This window comes from Heliconius melpomene, chromosome 18 (assembly GCF_056956725.1).
Source record: "Heliconius melpomene rosina isolate 202511_hmr_F chromosome 18, ASM5695672v1, whole genome shotgun sequence".
NCBI lineage: Eukaryota > Metazoa > Arthropoda > Insecta > Lepidoptera > Nymphalidae > Heliconius > Heliconius melpomene.
Window position 1 is genome coordinate 12,484,913 of NC_140406.1, and position 24,590 is coordinate 12,509,502.

Below are 24,590 nucleotides of genomic sequence, written 5' to 3' on the forward strand. Positions count from 1 at the left end.
GGGAACCTAGTAAAGCAAGCACGTAGCACCTAGCACTTTCCGCCGAATTTATGAGACATTGAGTGTGGAGTGGAGTTACGTACGATTTAAATTACTAAATGTCTTCATTTGGCTAACGTCATCTTTATAATATTATACTACTAAGATACCGAAGTAACAGCCCTATTCAATTATTTTACATTAATTCATTTGTTGCTAGTCATAAAGATTTCCGCATGGAAAGGAAATGGACTATGCAATCTCAAAATATACCGAGCATCATATTATTAAACAAGACATTGTAGCGAAGCGTCTGCCCATAAGCGAGACGGCTGTGGATACGATTCCTACTCGGGGGAAGAAATTATTTAGATTTCCTTGGCCTGGTAACAAAATAAGATAGGGTTCCGCCATTCAACACGCACTGTCTGGAATATTATGCGGTGCATGGGGAACGGTGTGTTTTAACACTAGTTCCCCTCTGCTTCGCTTCATACAGTATGCTATATGTAGCAGGGTGCTCCATATGGCCTTTGTAACTATGACGCAACGGTTTTGGGTACCAAGGTGTGGCGTGTGGCTGTGGTGCCAAGCCAAAAGCCCGGCGTAGAGTTCCGCCACTCAACACGCAATGAATCGAAAAATTCGACGAAAAGATGGTAACGGAATGTCTTAACACTAGATTCCCTTTGCCTACCCTGCTGAATGCGAGATACAGCGTGAAGCTGATTCTTTTTTCATGATTAATTTAAATTTTCCCGCTTTGGCATTACGAAGGGCGACGCAATGTCTCGAAGTCGGGCGGAAATTGAAGAATTATGTTGAATTTACATTATAACTGCCTACAATAAGCTTGAAAGTACATAATTTTCAATTAATCTCCATACAAAAAGCTATAAATCGATAATTTTATCTAGCAATATAGCTTACCAATTTGGCAGGCATCCTAACACCGATACCAGTACCACAATACGTACCTTTGAAATGTATTTAGTAATTTTCCGCGAACATGTCTAAGTCTTTTGAATAGTGATTGTATCTAAAATTAAGTTGGTCTGTTTTTTGTTTGGACTCGTTTTACTGGTCGCATAAAACACTGTGAGACAGTCCAGAGCGCCTTTGTTACGAAAATAGCAATCTACGGCTACGGGCGATCGATCTATTACCTTCTTGTCGCTCAGAGATATTTTATTTATTCTGTTAAATATTATGTCCTGGATAATAATCTATATATAAGATATTAAAAAAATCAAAATCAGCTTCACGCTTTATCCCGCACATAGCAGGGTAGGCAGAGGGAACCAAGTGTTAAGACACTCCGTTCCGCACTGTGCTTTTTCTTAAAAGTATTTTTATTTCCTTCTAGTGAAATAACACTTTAAAAATATTAAAAGTATTTAGACATATTTATTGAAGGATCTCTCCTCCAGTGGTCAATTGGACGCGATCATCATCCTATCTAATTAAAAAAAAATAAGGTTAGGGAATATAGAGAAGAACTAAGAGAGGATTTCTGGAAATTCTTGCAGAAACAGAAATTTCCATTTTACGATTCAAAGTTTGTACTCGTACGCGACAACTAGTTAAGGAGCTTTTCCTAGAAGTTGTATCCTTGTTAAAATTTTGCAGCTTTAAAATCACCGAATCTGGTTGATAAGTAAACCGCTTTTAAATTTTTTCGTGGAACAAGCAGAATTGTTTTTTTAGCTTCACGCTTTATCCCGCCCAGGGAACCTATAATAATTCTAAGACTCTTCGTTCCTATTAAAACACTTACGTTCCTCACTTTACCCCGAATTCTTTCATGTTGCCTCGCCCTTTTGCCTCGTTACCAGAGGGAGGGAATGAAAATATTAACCTCTTCATCACGACAGCCTAGTAGAAGTTTACGTTAATTGAAACTGTAGTAATGTAGTTGTTGTAGTTGACTATTTCGTGTTACCACTTATTAATTTGATCACGAAGTATTCATTTTCAACTATTTTTTAAATTGTTTCACAAACTTAAGTTTGGTTGAATTGTTTATGCTTCTGCTTTCGTTAAATATTAACTTTAACTTTTCATTGAGTTAACCATGGTGGTTCACCGATATAATTGTTTTTCACTTGTTTATAATTCTATTCCGTTTATGGGTTGCTGTTATGAAATAATGACAGTCATTTCGTAGACAGTATTCTATTTCGAATATGTATTAAGTTTCACAAACACTTTGGTCGCGTCATATTACTTCGAATTGGTGGTGTTATTGGTGGTGGCGGTAAGTGGAGAACGGAGTGTCTTAACACGAAGTTTTCTCTGCCTATCCTACTGTGTGCAGGATACCGCGTAAAGCTAATTTATTTCATTTATTTATTATACCAAGAAGAGCCTCATAAAAATACTAGTATACAAATTAAAACAGGAACATTGCATACACTCGAAAGGCACGTCATACGTGACGTCATTTGGCACGGACCGCCGTCACGTCAGTAAATACGACAATATGGCCGATGAGGAATTATTATCACGATTTTATGATTTCTATTTTTGTTATATGAAAAGACAGGCTCACGTTTTTTTCCGCATAGCAGAGTGAACTTAGTGCTAAGATAATCTGTTCTTCGGTTTCCGTTCGAATTCGAGACATTACGTGTGGAATGGCGCAACTCAACGCCGCGCTTCGCCTTAAAACAGGAAATAATTTAAAGATAATTAATTGGAATGAAAATGGCACCCACAACCATATATTTACAAGTAGATACTATCCTACTACATCACAATGGCCTCGCCGTTATTTTTGTCGTTAATTGCACATTGTAAGCGTTAAAGACGTTTTTATTCACGTGATTTTATTGTTACCCTAAATTAAAGTGAATTTTAAAAGAAGAAGAAGAACATTTTTTATATGTGCTAAAAATATTCTTTAAAGATATTAATAGATGAGATCAAAATTCTTTTGGAAGATTACATTTTGAAAATAAATAAAAAAAACATAACTGCCTTAACGGTTGTGCCTGTATCCTCTGCCCACCATGCCATTTACGGGATGCAACGTGAAGCTATAAAAAATTTAAAAAGTGGACATAGCCAATATAGGCAGAACGAACTTGGAAAGTCAGTGGTAAGACACTTCTGTTCCCCTCTTTCCACTTTCTTGGGGCATTGCGTGATGAGAGGCGGCGGCTCAACGCTGCGCTTTGCGTCGTTACCAGAGCGAGGAATGAAAATATTAAATTAATTATTTCATTCCCTCGAGTGGGAATCGAATCCACCACCATCTTCGCGCTTACACTCAATCCTACTGCTAACCTATTGCGCCACCACGGCGCCAGTAAAAAGCCTGAAGCAAATAAGCTCCTCTTGATTCAAAATCATTAAATAAAAAAAAACATTTAAATCACTTAAATATTGAACGGCTTTTGTCTATGTACGATGTTTTTATATTTAAAACATTACAACACTATATAAACATTTTCCACAGTATTTGTATACGTTAGTAGTAACAACACTATCTTTAAACCTCTTTTGTTATTAACCAGATAGCTAAAATTATCCCCGAAATAATAAAAAAACGTAATAAAAGCGACGGCCCTGGAGTTTTACTATCGAATAATGTAAACAGGCCCTTAGGTGAAACAAAAAATATTTGAAAATGCTGGTCTTTCATATAAAAATATTGTAGTCTACATTGGCAATTAAATAAGATTTTTTTAAGTGTTAGTTTAAAATGTTTTTTCTAATATATCGTAAAAATAGATTTAAATTTTGTTTGATGTTAGAAAATTTATGAAAATCTTTACATTGTATTGCGCGTATTTAACAAGTAATGTGATACGAGACGAAGGTTTACTTATGTAGATACAATTTGTAATATATGAAATATCACTATTACATTTTCAACAAGTTCTTGATGAGATTATACCTACTAGCCTTACTCAGCTTGACGCTGTGTCGCGTACAAAGCAGAGAAGGCTAAGGGAAACTAGAGTTAAGACACTCCGTTTCCATTAAAATACTTCCATTCACTTTCTACTGAATACTGAAGGCATTACGCGTTGAGGGGCAGAACTCAATAGGTCGTCGACGGTCGTCGTCGTAATAGTATAGAGCAGCCAGCATATACACTAGGTACCTACTTTGTATTTCGGAATTCTCGCATAATCAAGATTTACACGTGAAAAACCCCGTTTGTCATTAGCGCGGATCTACCACCTACCTAGATAGACCTTTATGGGAATTACGAAAATGCAGCCTCATAATTTTTAAATTAGAAATCTTAAATGCGCTGCAAACATACATTATCTATATATTAAAAGAGGAACGTAATTCAGTGTATTAAATAAATAATTCAGTAGCTTAAGCGGGCGAAGCCGCGAGCGGGTCGCTAGTAAATAATATAATCAAATACATTATTATTTCTAACGTCAAAGATACCATTATTATAATAAGATCAAAGCGTTTAAATCTCATATTTAATTTTTTATTTATCATACTACGTTTGAACAATTTTATCGATCATAAAAATATTATACGAGTAGATCTACTACGCCGTCGTAGATCAGTTGAGACTAACACAATGACTATAGAATTGAAATTTTTATTCTGAAATTTAGGCATTATAAATGGGGGCTACAGTTCTTGTGTTGTGTGCCTTTAAAACGAAGTTATTAAAAATTAAATCAGCTTTACGCTGTATCTCGTACACATCAGGGTAGGCAGAGGGAACCTAATGTTAAGGCACTCCATTCCCCATTTACCGCCACCACCTATACTACCACCAATTCGAACGTATTATGACGCTAGCCTCGGCATTTAGTATTAGTTTTTCGAAGCATTGCGTGATGAGTGGCGGAGCAGTCTTATGACTTGGTGCCAGAGCGAAGAAATGAAAATATTAATAAAATATAATAATTCACTCCCTCGAGTGAGGATCCAACCCGCATCCGTCGCGTTACAGTCATGCCCTTACGCCCCTGCACCACGACGACCTCTAGATATTACGCCCGGAATATTAATTTTAATTTGATTTGGATAATTAATACCACTAAAGCGTACATCAAATATATTAAATATTCCACATTAAAACGACACAAGCACTTTGTTCGAATATAAGCTTTCGAAATACAAAAGTCCTTTAAAAGCACTAGCATTGATTGACCTGAGCCTTTATTTGCCGTAATAATTATTCATAAATATATACGAATTTCACTAAATAAAGCCTAACATTTTTATTCAAATCCTTCGTGTGTTTACTTCTACAACGTGTCATTGGCACGTTCGGAACGTGAAATAACAAACCAAGAACGGAGAGTCCAATCACTAAGATTATTCCTACATACTCCTAGAAAACACGAGAGATGGGTGACGATGAAGATTAATGACTCATCTGATAATAAAAGTTTTATAGCTTAACTTTCCTTTTCACTGATAAGCGTTCTCCATATAGTTTGAAACACCTGCTCCTGTTGCCGAGTGAAATTAAAGCTTGGAAACTTAAATTAATACTACATTAAACTGCCGATACCAGATGCAATATAACTGGGAACATTTAAGTGTTATTAACATCAATTTAACTTTTATAAATGAATATTTGTCGGTGATTTCATTTGCAACTGTTATTTTTTGTTGTAGTTTGTTATCACTTTTTCTCTTTTTTGTAAGATTTTTTTTTGTTTCGCACAGTATCCTGTACATAGCTGGATAGGTAGAGGGAACCCGTGAACCTAGTGTTAAGACGCTTCGTTTCAATTAAGACACTATCCTTCACTTTCTACTTTCCGCTGAATTCTGGAGGTATTGCGTGTTGAGTGGCGGAGAAAAGAATAAAATTATTAGTTTTTTTTTATGGAGAAAATAAGTCAAATGATCGTAGGTGCACTTGATGATAAGTGATTACCACCACCGTAATTAAGAAAAACAATTTCAAACAAACAATAAGAAAATCGAGATTATACATACATCCAACCAAACCGCAGCCCACTCGGGCGTAGCTACGAGTATCGTAGCGCTGCACCAGACCGCAACTGTGCATCAAATGGACAACGCTTTAACTATTCCTTTTGTTATCTATATTGAATTTTAGTTTTTTTCCTCAATTTGTTTATTTTACAAGACATTTTTTATATATATTAAAACATAGTATTATAGCAGGATAGGCAAAGATAACGTAGGGCTGGGACTCATTAGCGTATCTAGATATATTTTCTGATACCTGGAATTTAGCTTTGAACAGATACGTTCGTGTGGATGTCGTTTTTTTTAATTTTTCGGGATAAATTTTATTGTCCCACTATGCCACAACAAATCCTATATATTTTTTTAACAATAATAATTCGAGACATTGTATATTCAATGATGGAACTTAACCCCGCGCTTTGACTTACCAAAACGGAGAATTGAACATAATTCACTGCTCCTTACTGTTGTTAAAATCGTCTATACTCTTCGTAAATTTAAGTGATGGATAAAAAGATAATTCCGCCCTTATATACATATATGTACAAAGTTGCGGAACCCAACGTCGCACTTAATTTACACTAACTAATTCAAGAAAATAACAATATTTAAAATGAAAACAGAATATCTATCCACCTTCATACATGAGCGTATCTATATATATATTTTTTTTTTGGGGGGGGGGGGGAATGAACTTTAGCTTTAAACAGATAATTATGTTCGTGTAAAGGTTTTTTTTATCATTATTTAGGGGTAATTTTAGTTAGTAAAGATTCTGGGGTGGGCATGGACCACGCAACCCTCCTTATTCCTACCTCCACTTCTATATATAGTCAGACACCTTTCAACTCTGCCATGATAAATTAAATGAATACAAATTACTATTCTAAAATAGGTTGTGTTAATGGAAATGCACGCAAATGCATAAATCGCAGGGAAGTCAATCGTTAGATTAGCTTGCCACTTCCTGCGTCTATTTATAAATATACGAAGATAATATTATTATTAGTAAATTTCTAAATATGTTTTATTAAATGATATAGCAATTATAATAATAAAGTTGTTAAGTGTAAGTTCGATGTTTGGGTGGTTGTAGATACAAAAATTGTACATATAAACTTTAAATTAATGCAACTAGTTGCAACTGTATGCACACAAGAGCGGTTCTCGAAAAAAAAAGCAAATACACTAAGGTTACAAAAAAAATACAGTCGAATTGACAACCTCATTTTCTTACAAACGTCGGTTAAAAATTTAAGTTATTTATAAAATTTAAGCTAATTCATAATAAATTGAATAGATATGTTTCAGATAAGAAGCCGTAGTAGTTTACATGTTCATTATATATTTCCCATTCCCACTTGTAACAAGGCACCTGGTTGTCGTTAGTAGTTATCTATTCAAATGCTACTCTTGACAATATTTATATTTAAAATAAATAAAATAGAAGCATCACATCTCATCACATCCCATGTTACCTAATAAAAGCTTTAGATAAGAACATAAGTCTTACGAAAATTCTATAAGGGAAATACAACAAAGAAAAACGAATGGGTTATTCCGTACATCTAGGCTCATATTTTTCCAATACATATCCAACATGTATTGAACTGTAAAAGTATTAGATATAATAACAAAATGTATGAAAATACTAAGATTTGGAGGCCAACCAGTCTGGTCTGGTGCGCCATTGAAATGCCGCCAAGCTGTCGATATTTAGGCCAAAAGAAATAAACAGAGCACATTCATATTTAACCCGCCGTCACGTCATACAGAACGCGTGACGTACGAGATGATAATGACACTTCTTTATCAAGGTGTTTTTTGTTCCTAGTATTTATTGCCGTTCAGTATCCATTGCACCGTTATTATAACCAGAATTTTTTTTCACTTAAATACTACCAAAGCATATTATATCTACCAAAAGCACATTATATTAAAATTATTATCTTTTTTCCGCTTTAATAAGGATGTGCTGCGTTGAGTTACGCCAATGAACACGCAATGTCTCGAAAAATTTAACGGAAATGAGGAACAGAATGTCTAACATTGGTTCCTCCGTTTATATATGCGATAGAAGAAAACGTGATCATTTTTTTTTAAATCAATTCATTTTTTAAAATAAACTAAATGAAATTTATTCTGCGAAAACATTTTTAATTACTTATGTTAGATCGTAAAATTTTGCGTTACTCGAAATGGAGCGATAACATAAACTGTTACTGTCGTTACAATTGTAATTTTAGAGAGGAACGCACCTTTTAAATTACCTACCTATAGCTGTTTTAAATCGATTTGATAATTTTGCACTTTTATCTTTCTTCTTTCGTTTTTTAAGCTTCATGGATAAATATTGCCGAGTAATCTCCTTTCCCCATTTTCCGCCGAATTTATCGAGGAATTGTGTGTTAAGTGGCGGAACTGAACGCCACGCCTTTGCTTTGGTACCAGAGCGAAGAAATGAAAACATTAATAAATAATATTTCATTCCCCTGAGTGGAATCGAACCTACAACCGGCGCGTTACAGTTTCACGCTTGTGTCCCTGCGCTACGGTGGTCTCACCTCATCTTACCTTTAAATTAATAATAGTACTTTATTAAATAAATAAAAGGTCTTTATTTAGTATTGACTTAAATATGAATTTTAAAAGAATATGAAGAAGTACAAAGTTGTGTGATCTTAGGTTGCACCTCCCTATCGAAAACTCGGGGAAATTTTAAATTTGAATTTCTTAGTGTAAGTTTTAAGAAAATTTCAATTTTTAAATACTAATAGAATTTTTAAAAAGTATTTTCTATCTTTAAGAGTAAAAGAAATTTTGACATTTATTTATGTTTTCTAATGATAAACACATATACCCACATATCAATGTATGGAAATGTTCGCCCCGCTCGCTTCGCTCGTCTCCCACACTCACTTGGCTCGCTGTAATGATAAAAAAATTATTCCTCATACACTACAAATCTTGATGCGATCACTGCTATAATATCTTTACTTCTAAATTTCTAATATAATAAAGCATATAACAACGTGTATTTGGTTGACCGCGATAATCTAAGGAACTACTTATACGAATTGAAATATTCTTTCGTCCTTTACTCTAGGAAGCAGATAAGCTTAGCTTAGAATTAAACGGGACAAAGCCGCAGGTAAACGCTAGTACCTATATATTTTACTATTTTTCGTAAAATTGAAACATTCGTTACCAAACAGCACTGTCAACGAGGATTAAATCAAGGTCTTGTATGATAAATTCCAACTTGCTCGGGGGTGGCCAAGGACGGGGCGCCGCCAGTCAGGCGCTACGGTTCAGAGATTACTGTGCGTTCCTTGATTGGTAGTTTATGAAATCAAATTTGTTTTACATAACCATGGCGATACACGACGGTGGCGCAGTAGGTACACGATATTGTTCAAAGTTTAAATATGACTACAAGAAATATTTGCATTTATCATTTATTTATCATTTATGCTGTCGTGTAAAACGCGAAGGTGGTGGATTCGATTCACACTCGGGGGAATTAAGAAAAGGACACCGTGTGTTTTAACACTAGGTAGACCGCAGAAGTTGAACATGTAGCTTCCTTGAGGAATGTAGGATAATTAATACGTTTTATAGTTTTCACAAACAATGCTGCGGGCTGCGACTAGTCTAGTATATATTACGTTTATACTTTGCCTCTCGAGAGGAGCACGGGAGGGCGTGTACCGAGTGACGTAATCGTCGGGCCCACGACTAAAAATACTCGCATAGAAAAGGGTGGGATTCTATTTTTGTTTAATAAAATGACCTGTATTCCACTAGATGCATTATGTGTTAGAAAAATTATGTTCATATAAATAAAATCAGCCTCACGCTTTATCGCACAGCGGGGTGGGCAGAGGGAGGGGAGGGTAGTATGAAGGCAGTGTTAAGAATCCGTTGCCCATTGTCCACCGAATTCTGGCATTGCATGTTGAACTTAGCCTTCCACCCCAGAGGGAAAAAATGAGAATTTAAACAAATACTTCATTACCTCTAATGAAGATCGAACCCACAAACAGCCGCGTTTACAATCACACACTTAAATAAATAATATAAATAAGTAAAGTAATATTTATTATTTACCCACGTAAACTAAGTTATAATTCACACAATTACTGATTTTTATTAGAAAATATAAATAACGCCTAGGTGGGATTAATAGCAAATTATCAAAATTAAATAAGTTGATTATTTTTTAGTTTCACGCTGCATCCCGCTTATAGCGACTTTGACCCCAAAGTCTTACAGGATAAAACAATTCTTAATAAATGGCACTAGTAAATTATATGCTTATAAATACCAATACCAATATTGGCGCCGAAGAACATATCAATTCAATCATACCCTATGCATTAACAAACAATGCTTTATAGCTGCCGTCGTTAGATATAATAACTTCCGGCCCATAAAATAACGTCGTTATTCTAACGGCCGTGATAACGGCATAATTGTTTTATATTATATATTAGTAAAAGAATGAATGGCGTTTGTGATATCGTATATTTATATAAGTAAATAGACTAATGATGACACTGCTCCTGTGTAAGGGAAAAAAGAAGTTTCCGAATGTTAAAAAAATATTTTAAAAAATAGTCACTAGACAATTTAAAGTTAAAGTCAAGACCTTCCTATTTTAAAAACATTTAAATAAATCAATAAGTTAAAAAAGTAAAAAAAAAGTTTAAGAAGCAATCTTTGTCCAAAATATACCTATAAAAATACACTTAAATAAGCCTAAAAAAATATCTAAAAAAGGTGGTCAAAGGTTTCTACATGAGTGATGTTGAGAATATTTCTCTAAACGGTCAAGTGCCAGTGTTTTTTTTTTCAATTTTGGATGGTTACGAACACATACAGAAAGAGAGAGTGTTGGCAGTGGCAAGGTGGGGGTTTGGACCAGCCCCCCGGTCTACTGGTTTACTCTGTAGAAACGGACCACCTGAAGACAGCGTGTCTCATACGCTATTAGTACAGAATATGTTAGAAAATTTCGTTAGCGCGATTCAGAACACTAAGTAAAAAAAGTGTGCAACAAGTTGTATTTTCGCTTTAATGGGAGGTAGATTATTAATTTGACGTTCAAAAAATGACGCATGTACCTTTTTATTTTCAATATAAATATTTGATTTTGACTTTGTCTTTAAAATAAAGTTTCTAGTTTTTTATTTATTTATGGATGAAATAGACCTAATTACTAAAATGTTCTTTTTGCCTATCCTGTTAGGTATGACAAAAAACAGGGATATATCAAACTGTATGCAATATTAACCACATTCTTATTGTTACAGGTGTAAACCGATTCGCGTTACCCCCAGAACCATCCAACCGCCTTATATGGATCAGAAAAAGAGCCCCACGCGTACCACGCGACAGACCCACACTATCGAATGTAGATAATATCTCAAAAATCGCCGTATTATCGGACATTGAACTCTAGGTGCTTTAATAAAGGACTTGCCTTATTATCCAAAATGTGTTTCGCATAAGATACTGCCATTAGGCGTAGTGTAGAAGTTGATAAAGTAAGGGACGGCGGAGAGTTGGTCGTGGCGGTAGCGTGTGTGATGCGCCGGCGGCACAGCTCTCTCACAGGACGGTTCATAGCAACGCAGCCTTTTACGCTGGTCTGACGAACCGATAAGGTAAGTTTTTTTTGTTATCGTGGTGTACCTTAAAATTTAGATTTTGCTAAAAAGTAATATTTTTAGAATAACCTTCTCTTTTTTTAATAACCTTGTTTTTTTTAGGATTTACGATATCACACAAATTGTCAGGTTTGAGTTATATTAACTGTATCTTATAGGTAATTCATTTATTTTGGTATATAGACGGGTAGGCACAGGGAACCTATTGTTAAACATTTCGTTCGCCACTTTTCGACGAATTTTCGAGGCATTACAAGTTGAGTGGCGTTTTGTCTTGGTACAGGAGCAAAGAAAAATGATATTAATAAATTCATTTACCTGGCCTTCATGTGGCCTGGTAAATGGTGAAAAAATATACATTTAATAACAATCTAATTACATAAATATCTTATAAATTTATGTCTTTAATCACTCAAAAAGGCTTTTGGGAATTGAACGCGTATGGTTAATGGTAAGTTAGGCAATTACTATGAGAACAATAGCAATTATTAGTTGGAATTTGTATTACCTAATTATCCTTTAAAACTTTTGACCATTTCTGTTTCCACATTAGGATTTGAATGCAGCCTGCATTCAATGTAAAATCAACGTTGTTGAAATTTTCATCTGAAACGTAATTAGTTTATAGAAAGCGTGGCGTTAGGTTCCGCCGCGCCGCCGCCGTCCTACCTATATTGGGGATATATTGTGATGCTTAATATAAAATGGTATGAGTTCTTCCTTTTCTTTTTATGAACTCTTATCTTCTTGAAAAACCTAGCTATAATTAAAATGCTCCTTTATCACTTTTTTCCTATTGTTATCTTATTTTTAGTCTACCACAGCAGAGTGTCTCTTGACATTGTCACTTGATTGCAGTGATTGGGCACGTCGCGTCGCTATCCCTAAGCCTAGGTTAGTTACCTAATATATTGATTAGATACCAGCATCACTGAATCAGATAACTTAGACAGGTCTACGATCCAATTCTAAAACAGGAATAATTCCAGAGGCGCCAAGTTCAATTCTCAATTATTATGACAATAAATTGAATTATTGCGGCGTTGGGTTCCGCTCCTCAACAATGCCTCCAGAATCCGGCGGGAACGAGGTGTCTTGACCACTAGGTTCCTTCTGCCTACCCTGATGTGTGCGGAATACAGCGTGAATCTGTTTTATTTATTTTTTAAATTGAATTAATTAATTGAAAACTAAAAAAGAAAAGTATAAATACTTTGATTATGCCTTTGAGGCATATTGTATTATAATTCTAACTATAATTTAATTTATATTCTTTGGAAAATTTACTCTAACAAAATATGATATCGCTTCAATAGTTTTTGTAAGTCTGTCTGTCCTCACTTTTGTCGTTAATTATTTTAAAACGGTTATCATGATTTATGCAAACATAAAAATATTTATACGCATATATATATAATTTATAGCTAATTTCAATAAGCTTCGTTATAGCCACTGTGTGGAACGTTAAATATTTTATATGACTATAAATTTTTAAGCTCATAGCACTATATCCTTTCAATGCTAAACATTAAAGGAACGAAGTAATTGAAATGGAAATTGAAATGGTTGTAGGACACAGCTGTTGCTGAGAATTTGAAATATTTCATGAAAAACTAGAAATATTTCAAAATAGAACTATTTTGTATAGTTTTTTCGCTTGTTTTTTCCCCTCGCAGTGATGATGAAAAATACGATAACTCTTTGAAAGACAACGCTTTGCTATTCAACTGTACCTACTAAAAAAAATACTGTAACGTACAACCGGTAAGTTGAAAGAAATCGGTTGCACATAATTTTCTTTTAAATACAAACGTGTGATAACAGAATGGAATTTTGCTTAAGAAATAGTTGCGTAAGTAAATTCTGTGTCCGAAAGTGAAATGTATCTATTACCTATTTTTTTTTTTATTTTTTATTTATAAGAATTTTTGTAACATTGTATTTTGAGTACGAAACCCAATGTCACACTTATCTACCAGAGCAGACATGAAAATAATTTAAATAAAACCGTCCCTCCAGTTGCGATCAAACCAATAACCAACGCGTTTACAGTCACCGCTGTCCTACTGCGCCAAGATTGCGTCTTTTCTACGTAAATAAACATAATATCAAATCCCCATCAACAAATATAACATAATGTATGCAATACTTAAGTTTTGAACACTTCCGTTACATCGAATAATGTCCTAAATACGAAGGATACGTAAGAGTCTAAATTAACCTACGCGTACGATACAAACAAATCCCGTTGATCGTAAAGAAGTGATGACTTTCAGAGAACTGAAACTGAAATAAAGACGAGGTTGTTGCTATAAATCAATGGAACGTCAAACAATATGATCATGGAGCTAGGTGTAAGCGGGAAGCGGTTTTACTTTTATTTTTTCTATTTGAAATGTCGTGAAATGGGAAATGGGAAATGGGAAATAGGAAATGGGAAATGGGAAATGGTGTGTCTTAAGTAGGTTCCCTCTGCCTACCCTGCTGTGTGCGGCATACAGCGTGAAGCTGATTGAAGTGTCAAATTTAAATAATAGTGGAGTAGTGCTTACTAAATAATATAATTTTGAGAAATATTTTCTTTTAATGGAATATCAACTAGGCTATTATAAAAAAAATATCTAAAACATAATAAATAAAACAATTGTTCATTTAAGTTCAATATTAAAAAAATAAATCATATTATATTTATAGAATAGTTTTTAGTTATGTGTCATTTAAATAATGTATAAATTGATAATTCCACTCTGAGCTGTCTGTCTAAAACTTAACTGCCAACTTCCAGTTTGATTAGACTAACCAGTTCGTTCTGACTTGTTATTGTAAGAACTAAAATAACAAATCAAAAGACGTTAGAAGTAGTTTTAGAAAATTTTTGTAACAACACTTACCTCAAAGTTAGGTCATAAATAAACATTTTGCCAATTTTATACGATAATGTCTTGAAGTATAATATCCTTGAAACGGTCTACTACAAAGTAATAAGTCTGTAAAACGACAAATTCATACATCGAAACAAACCATTTGGTACAATAAACATAATATATTTTCTTGAAGAAGCACATAATTATGTTCTATCACTACAAACGTTGAGATTTATCCTTTGTATTAGATCCTATCCTAGAATAAGTTCTTGCTGTTTTGTAGAAGACAGCGTGAGTAGTAGTCTCTGCTTAAAATTTCGAAGATTAACGCATCAATATTTTGCCACATTGAATGGTTTTGTGGGAAATTTTGTAGAATTTAGGCTGTTCTGTTTCAACGTTTTCAAAATAATGACTTAAAACATGAAGAAACAGACTTTCTGGCGCATCAGAGTATTGAAGGAATTAATTATCTAGGCCCACACCAGACGCTAGAAGAGTTTCGAGAAACATTACTAGGATACGTGATCACGTTTGAAGCGTCAAAAAGCAACGGGAATAAAACAAAAGTAACGATGACAATAACAAAAGTGACGGTGTGTCCTGATTGAAACTTTGAACATTGGTTCAACTGCAGTAATTATTAGGTTTACGGCACTATACACCTATCCCCCGATTTACACGGTCGATACGTTCCTGAGAAAACCGTGTAAATCGAAAAGCTTACAGAAAATGCATAATTTTGCTATTTAACAGTTGTGATTTTTTTCAATATTTTTAGGTGTACACAGAAATAAAAATTAAATGCATTGACAGGTTAAAATATGTAATATATTACGGAAACACTGTTTTTTTAATTAATTACAATACAACAAAAAATAAAACCAAAGGTGATTTATTATCATTCATCACTGTTAGAAATTACTCTCTTTTTTTCGGAGTCGAAGATTCGAATTCACTTTCATCACTCGAAGTTATTTGTGCCGATTCGATGTTTGAAAAATATTTACATTATGAAAGATGGTAATAAAATCGGTTATTAACAATTGCTTCGAATTTTTTGTACGATCTTTGTAATCTTCTTCATATTGAGCCAAGCAGCGATTTATGTCACGAGTGCGATAAAAACAAAAAAAACTATATGGAAAACCGTGTAAAAGCGAAAACGTGTAAAAAAAGTACCGTGTAAATCGAGGGATAGGTGTATAGTCACTCGTGATCAAAAGAGGATTGACTACGATTATTTAAAAGGTAGAAAAGCTCCATTTATGTATAAAAATGTGTACGTCATAATAAAAATGTTTAAAATTTTTGCAGCATAATTACAAACAACGTGATAAATGCGGTGACTAGTATAGGTAGGTTCAATTCTGTTTCAAAGCGGCCATTTATTTAACTTCCGCCATTCAAAAAGAATTTTAAAAATAAAGATTTCTAGATTATATTCTGCGTAATTTACGTTGCTACTGGTTTTTGCTATTTTTTAATAACAGGCGCAGTGTAATAATCTCAATCGCTTACAACTTACACCGCTGTATATGAGGAACAACGCGTTGGTTCTTCAGTGCTCCAATGGGGGTGGAGTTTTACGTGTTTCCGTGTTTTCTTAAGTCGATATCCCGTTTCTATGCAATACGGGCGGTCGTTACAATCTGATATGTCAAAATTAAATGTTTATAGCTTGTATATTTTGTCAGTTGTTACATATACATTTAAAATGATTGTTTTTATGATATTTTCATGGGATAAGGTTTCTGAATAAATTGATGGCATTTTTTTCATTATCATCGCTATTATGGTGCAGTTGGGAAGCTTAACAGTAAACGCTATGGTTACGTGTTCTTTGATCAAATATGGTTAATACTTATTGTTAATCAAATGCTTTCACTGTTACGATTTAATTTAATAAAATACATTATATTTCGCCGCCTATACTTACTTAAAATAACAAAAATCTTGTATAAATCAGGTTCTACCCCCCATACTTCACTCTGTTACCTTCACATAGCGGGGTAGGCCGAGGGAACCTGGGAACCTAGTGTTCATTTCTTACTTTCCGCCGATTTCTCGAGGCATTGCATGTTGAGTGGCAGAACTCAACACCACCCTTCATATTAAGTGGATACAAAAAAAGATTGATAGTAATTATACTCATTGTTGATTAAATTTCTTGGATGATAGTGGAATGACCTAATTCCAGATGTATGTCACTAAGTGTTTGTAGCACAAATACCTAAGTTAATATAACATCGTCTAGTCTAGTCTAGTCTACGTCTAGTGTCGTAGAGTAGGTAGGTTTAACGACCTATAAAATCGTTCAATCATAATATATGAGAGTCGAACACTTTGATCTTATTAAAAGACTGTCTTTGACTTGGTTAATAATAATTTAAAAATAATATACTATGAGGATATGGCCCCATAGAGCCACTGATCTCCTGCACCCTTTTCTCACCGTTGGGAGAATATATTTTAATATATTTTTGTGATTAGAGAATTTCTCAAAATTTCTATGGGAACACGAAAAATTAGGATTTTCTATTTTATATTCTGATTTGTTTTTTCTTGTTTTTTTTATTACAAAGTTGTGGACTACGACTAATATATATAAATACAAATATTATTTCACTATCTATTATTATATAATATATAAATAGTTTAAAAAAAAATCTAAGCAATTTCGTAAACCACTTTACATAATTTGGTGCTGTAGTCGACAGATTATAAAATAACTTAGTTAAAAAGGCTTCATTTAGATTCATCCGGCGATCCTCTAGGGGCAAGGGATTCCCGCGTAAACTAATAGATTCCTTAATAAGTTAATATTAAAGGATAATTTTAGCAGATATAACTGTAGAAGTTTTCTTAAATAGTCAATTGACATTTTAAATGATTTGATTTGAATTCAATTCAATTTTTATGCAACTTACGTACTGTATGATATGTTTACTAGGGTGTTAGGGGGAATGGTTATGTTTTCTTGTAAGTTGACAAATTAAAAATCTTTTCAATAAATAATTTAACCGAAAATGAACCATAATGCAGAAAATAATAAAAGCTTATAGATAATTACTAAACAAAATAATATAATATGTACATATGATTATTAATTTTATTTGATTTTGACAGAAAGATAGTGTTAGTGCTAAGACAGAGAGAGAGAGAGAAAGTGTCGGAATACAACGCCTCACATACAAACACAAAAATCCCCAATTCAATATAACGATAAAGATAAAACCATAATTTGCGAATGAGTAAATATAAGTTTTCCATTACTCAAAAGCTGATATCTTTTTTGTTAGTAGCTTTTTTGTTTTTGTCACCAGCCAAAACTCCAAACGTTGCGGATGAAAATTGTATTTAGAACAAAATGTAAAAAATTTATAACGTAATGAAAGATTTACTTAGATATATATATATGTCTAACCAATACCAAGTACATTTTACCCCACGTAAGGTTTAGCTTATCCTAGACGAGATCGGGCTTTCAATACAAGGGTTGCTTACGTGATCAGATATGGCACAAAGAGGCTAGATAGCTCTAGCTAAGGATTTATGGTTTCATGTCTATGTTATACAAAAACTGTACTACTTATAATCTAAATTTCTGCTTACTCTAAAGGAAATATGAAATATATAAGAGAAAAGTAAGAGAAATTAAAAAAATCAAATCTGCGTAGCCATCTAGAGGTAACTACAGAGCCATCGCGACTCGTCCACACACGAACGAACGAACACTTACTATACTATATTTTATAAGCACATAATATATTAATATATGTAATAAGTACTCGTATGTTAACAGTTTTAATAATATTTAATCTATATGTGGTTGGGAAAATTTTCACTCGTAATATTAACATTCTAGGTATAATTTTAATTATTCATTGAACCACTATAAATACAAACTTCTAAACTTAGAATACACTATTATATGTATTTTATTTCATATTGGGATTTTAAAATTAGATGGAATAATATGATATTCATTTAGTTATAAAGTATGATTTTTGTCTTAGCTAAAATATTATTAAATATTATTTTAGATTTAGATACACCTGTATTTATACTGATGTTATTGTTTTGGTTCTGAGTTGATTCTAATGAATTATTTGTATTTTTTCTTGTTTTTTTTAATGTATCTATGCTATGCGATTAGTCAGCCAATAATAAAGGGATTTCGATGTTAATTCTTTTATATGGTAGGTTTTAGAGATGACCCCATATAAATTTTGTGTAAATTGGTTTAAAAAATATATTATATATTTACGCCCGTTTGTGCTTAGTTTTTTCCTCTTTATGCATATAGATAGGTGTAGGTTTAAAAAAAAGTTTTTGTTTTCTTTTTTAAATAAATATAATTTTAAGTATAATTTTTAACAAGACTGATTTTGAAGAAACCTTCAAACAATTATTTTGCTTCTGTATTTGTGATGATAAGATGGTAAAACTAATATTTCCGGTTCCGACTCAAATCATACTGTCTTACTCTCATACAAGTAGATTGAATCGCACAGTCGCACTAGGCGAGATGGTCATCAAAAATGAAAATGAAATTTTTATTTTAAAACTTGTAATAACGTTCACACACCGCGCACTCGGCCCCCCATTGACCTCTATAGCAAACAATTCAGTTACTGTAAAACGTTGAATGTTTTTAGTTTTTTTATTCTTATTTATAGCATTTTAACTGCAAGGTTTCGTGAGTGAAAATTTGTGGTATAATAGTTTATTTTTATGGTAACTGTAAAATATAGAAAGATTGAATTTTAAAATTAATAATGAAAAGTCTAAGTTAATAGGTATAAATTATATATTTTTTCATAGCTCTAAAAGTTTTTTATTCCATTTTCATATGGTTTTATATTGCACACAGAGTTAATTTACTAAAGTATTACTCTGTTTTTTATTACCGCCTAAATATTAAGCAAGTTTTTCTATCAATGGTTATTTATTTAAGGATGTCTTTAAAATATGCAATTAGATATATGATTTGTGTAAGTAAGAATCAAAAACCAAATTAACTTCTTTTATTTGTAAAACCCAGAAATACTGCCAAATTCAATCGAACACTTTTTAAATCGTGAAAAGTGATTTTCCAGGGTACGATAAGCTTTCTGTTGCATATTCATAGAAAAACGTTAAAACTATGGCCAAATATAAACAAAAAAAAAACTTTTGTATACACACTAGAATAGTTAATTGACTTGAAATAGGAATAAAAAGTCGACAGTGATTCAACGTGGCTTATATAGTCAGAAATGATATCTTGAAAAGTCGATTTTTATGAGGGTAATATACTTACGATTGCATTGCGCTTTACAGATAATTATGTTATTTTGTATTGAAATAATATTTGCAGTTTTTGTTTGTTATGGAAAAAATATCGAAACTAGTTCGAGGCCCCACTGTCAATGTTACTCGAACGAATCGAATATAATTAAATATTTTATTAAATATACAAGGAAAACTTTTTTTTTACAAAAACATTTATTTAATAATTCAGTAATACAGGATACTGCAGGTATATATTTTTAAATATTGATTGAATGAATAGAATTAAGATCTTATGATTTCATTAAAAATAAAATATTTCAATTTCATAAAATCAAAATAACTAATAAAACATTAATTCTGTAGTAACATAACAATATTTTTGGATCCATGGAAAAATATTTACTGTAAATGTTTCATTTTACAAAAATACCTACATATATTAAAACAATCACCGAAAAGTAGTAGAAGATTTTTTTATAAAAATGACATTACACATTACCTACTCACGTTTCACATTTTTTTTTAATGCTGTTATCACTTTTTCCATCATAGATTCTTTGATTCATCATAAATTCATTAATTCCAAAAATAGCAACTTACAACTAATTTTAAAAATAATGATAAAAATTTATTTATCGAGAAAATTTAAAGCGGTTTGGAATTGGCGCTCAAGATGAAAACTCTTGTTTTAATTGGCAATATCTGTCAGCGCTAGATCCGCTGTAAAACACTTCTAAGAATATCAATAAAAAATGAATCGCTTTAATTTTTTTTACAGCATATCAGCGCTGAATTAGCTTCATGATACATCTAAATAATGTAAAAGCTATAAAGCGCTTGAGAAATATTCTGTTTGTATTATATAAAAGCGCTGCAGCGGTTGGAAATCGTAAGTGAATCGATCAGTTGCGCGCGCCGTGATGACGTCATCGCCGCCCGGCTGCCGAACTTAAATGGCACAGACTATAAATTCAATACTATAATATTATCTAACCGGTCCCAATTCTGATATTGTCAATTCTAATAAAGATTTACATTTCTAAATAAAGATAATTTAATCAGAGGAAAATCGCAAAAAAATACAAATCATTTTCCAGACATTTTTGTAGTTGCTATGTTTTTCGCTACTTCTTTTTAGTAGTGGTGTCCTCATTAATTAAAAAAATACTGGCTTCATTAACATAAATGATTAAAACAAGATAATAATTTCGCTGTTTCTCCTTTATAGCTATTTAAGTATTTAATTCTGTTCAATTAAATTTATTAGATTTTTTATTAGATTGATTATTCTTAGCTAAAGTTTTATATTAACATAATAATTATTAATAAATAACGAGGTTGCTGTATAGGCACTACTTATAACAAATAGATCGTAGCCCGCAACTTTGTTTGCGTGGCCTAATAAATTATTTCCGTTCCCGTAGGAATTTCGGGAAATCCTTTCACCTATATGCCAAATTTCAGCGTTCTACGCCGTAGTTCCGGGAATGGAATAGTCAAAGGCCGCAAAACATAATTTGCTTGGGCTTTGACTAAGACTTTATAACAGACCCGAAAATGGACTAGTCAAACCTAGCAGCGCCGGGACTACGAGGTTTAACTATAATATATAAAAATATAGATTTAAGGATGATGACAATTGACAAAACACTCTTGGTATGGTATCAAAATGAAAAATTCTCGCCCAATTTCCGGACATAAATTGCCTTCTTTAAAGCCTGGAAAAAGTAATCGGTAACAAAAATACTTGGAGCTATGTTGTTGATTCTTTTCTGAACGAAGAAATACGTTATATAATTGTGTGTGTTTGAAAAAGATTATATAATAAATTATTAAGATGTTTAAAATTTCTAATAAATATCTTATATCTTCTTTCAGTTATTGTAACGTTACTTAAGGAAAAACGTGATATTAACATCGCGTTCCGCCCTCTTTGTAATATAATATTATCTTATTTTACCGTGAGGATAATGTGCATATTGTTTAACGGAATATAATATATTTATGTCTCCTTTCTTATTTAGACCAAGGAGACATAATATAAATAAATTTACTACTTTTTTATTTTGGCTTGTGGACGGCGATCGGGTCGGGTAGTTTGTGTCATATGTCATAGACAACTCTTAGATTTGTTCATTTGAACATGCAGGTTCATGCACTACTACTACTATGAGCATATTTAAAGATGTTTTCTGTGGAGGAGGCCTTGATCTTAGCTAAAACTAAGGTTTACCTAATTTGGATATCTAAAGCCTACTTTTAAAATTTTCCGTACAATTTTTTTGTTAGGAATAATTTTAGAATGGACTTCAGACTATTCCGGGGTAGTCACGGGTCACCTGGCCTCCCATTCTTACGCCCATGTCAACACAGCATACATTAAAGGCTATGTATGGATGAAATATACAAATACCTAAAACTAGTTTATTACAAAAATGTCGTTTGATACTGGATATACGTAACTTTCACTTTTAAAACTTTCAAAAATGCCAAAAATGGCATATCCCTCAACTTGCTACATAATGTATTTGATCAAGGAAATGAAATCTCGATCAAGTAACTTGTGTAGTAATAACAATAAGAATTAAGAATTAAACACAATATTTAAAAATATTTTTTAAATTATTGCGTAAAAATATCATAACTTCTTTTATTTTTGTACCAGAGGGCTCCGCTCTCTTTCAAGAATGATGGAAATTCCTTTTCTTTTTGTGGTTCACTATACACAATATCTTTTTATTATTAGTGTTCCATCCGTGGCTTTGCCCGCATGCACTAAAGAATTGTGGCTATATGTGCCTATATGCCTCATTTTTTTTGGTTTGCCGAAATAATGTAAATTGTTATATCATTTAAGAGTGCTATCTAACTTATAACTAATATTATCTTTCAAAATATTTTTTCACCTTACAGTTATAACATTAAATACATATAATTTCAAATGTGACCTTAAATTAAATAAATTAACAATAACAGATTAGATATAAATGTGAACGCCTAATTAAAACTGTCGGATATGTATTTGTTTAACACAGATTAAATCATAACGTAAAATAACGTTAATAAATGTTTACGAGTGTGGAGTACCTAGGTATATCTAATTACTGTACTTTTAATTAACCGAAGTTTTTTTAGATTTTGAAGCCTAGGATTCTATTAGTTTTTAGGTTTATCGAGGCTACTATCCTTATTTCATGTTTAAAATCAATGCGATACGATAAATAACTGTGTTGATAGATGGATGTAAATTTAACATACGCGAATCTCATGCGTGCGATAGATATGTAACGTTACAGGTGAAGGAAAACAACTGGTAGGCTTATTTTTAACTTCCATCTATCTTTACGTGTTTAAAATAGTAACATGACTAACTAAATAGCGTCATCGAGGGAGTTGGATGCCTAACGAAGAAGTTGTAGATTCAAATCTAACTACTTAAGTGAAATAATTGTACTCATATAAATATGATATAGGAAATGTTTACTAAGCATGGTGTTTGTGGTTTGTGGGCCCTGGTATTTTAGGCTATAACAAACAAAGTTAAAATAAAAATCATCTTTAGCCTATTCTGTATCTAATGTGAAATCTAAAAAAATGTACCAATTAATTATGGACCTACGTATTAAATAATACATCTTTAGTTTACTTAATTAGTCAACAAAATGTCAGACAACATTTCTTAATACTAAATATACCTTACCCTGCTATGGGTAAAGAAAACGTGATGCTGCTATAAATAAAATACATTATATTCTGTAATATGATATAATAATAATAATCAAGCAATAAATTCCTCCCAACGCCTTTCAAACTAGTGATTAATTTCCATTAAAACGACAATGCGGCAAATTACTTATCCTTATCGAGTTATCAAATTCGAAGATGTGCGTCAAAACTATACTAAATGCGTCACGGAATCATTTATCTTCTGATCCTGGATTAGAAATGTACGTACATTGATATCTTACCCAATATAGTTTCTACGGTTATTGATTTTATTGATTTCTTACTTTACTTGCCTTATAAATCAAGATATATTATGATTTTTAACAATTTATTGATATGGGTATATATATGGGTTGAATAGTTTGCGAGTAGTTTAGTTAACGTTTAAGAAATATACGCCATGGAAACACTTCCTATTTCTTATTTCCCTAAAAAAATTATATATTTATTTTCATTGTTTTTCCCCGGTCAGACATAGAACTTATAATTTAAATAGAAATATTTAAAAAATCCAAATATTTACTATATTATTATTTTCTCGAATTAAATCTTAATCCACAAAATCGTATCGCAGTCACACTCAATACAAAAATTAATATATTAAATGTAATTTTAAATTGAAACTTATACAAGAAATTTTAACAAAAGCTTCTATAAAAAATAACATATAAAGTATAATATAAATTACAGTAGAAGGTCAAATATGTATATATATATTTTAATTTAAATCTTAACGAAGAAGTGAAAGATTTGGTATTTCCAGTTGGGCTTTACGGCTATACCATTCAAAGGCTTAATTTTGCGTTTCCATTCGAAAATATCTCTTTGAAAGAGTTGCAATTATGCACATTGCACACGCTTTATGTTTCGCTTCCATTCAAAGTCTTCATGCATATATTTTATAGCCCGAAATTATGTGGGCGTGTAAAAACAATTGATAGTGACATAATAAAAATATAAAGAAAATATAATAAAAGTATAAGATTTTTTTGTCTATTTTATTATTATTTGAATTCTAATAATAAATCAGCACTCAGCCCTGAAACGTTTATAAATATTTTAGATTAACTTTTACTTGTGTCTAATCTCCTAACGGTCAAATGGGGTGGATTCAGTGTGTTATATAAAACAATTAACG

The 24,590-nt window shown here is 32.3% G+C and overlaps 1 protein-coding gene across 3 annotated transcripts in view; it reads left to right on the forward strand.

The window, feature by feature from the left end:
• PMCA (plasma membrane calcium-transporting ATPase 3) overlaps positions 1 to 24,590 on the forward strand; it is a 121,405-nt gene that overhangs the window by 7,574 nt on the left and 89,241 nt on the right. For all 3 annotated transcript variants that reach the window (XM_085201925.1, XM_085201922.1, XM_085201923.1), the window contains exon 2: positions 11,229 to 11,582. The gene's annotated coding sequence lies outside the window, so the exon portion shown is untranslated. The remainder of the gene's footprint in view (positions 1 to 11,228; positions 11,583 to 24,590) is intronic.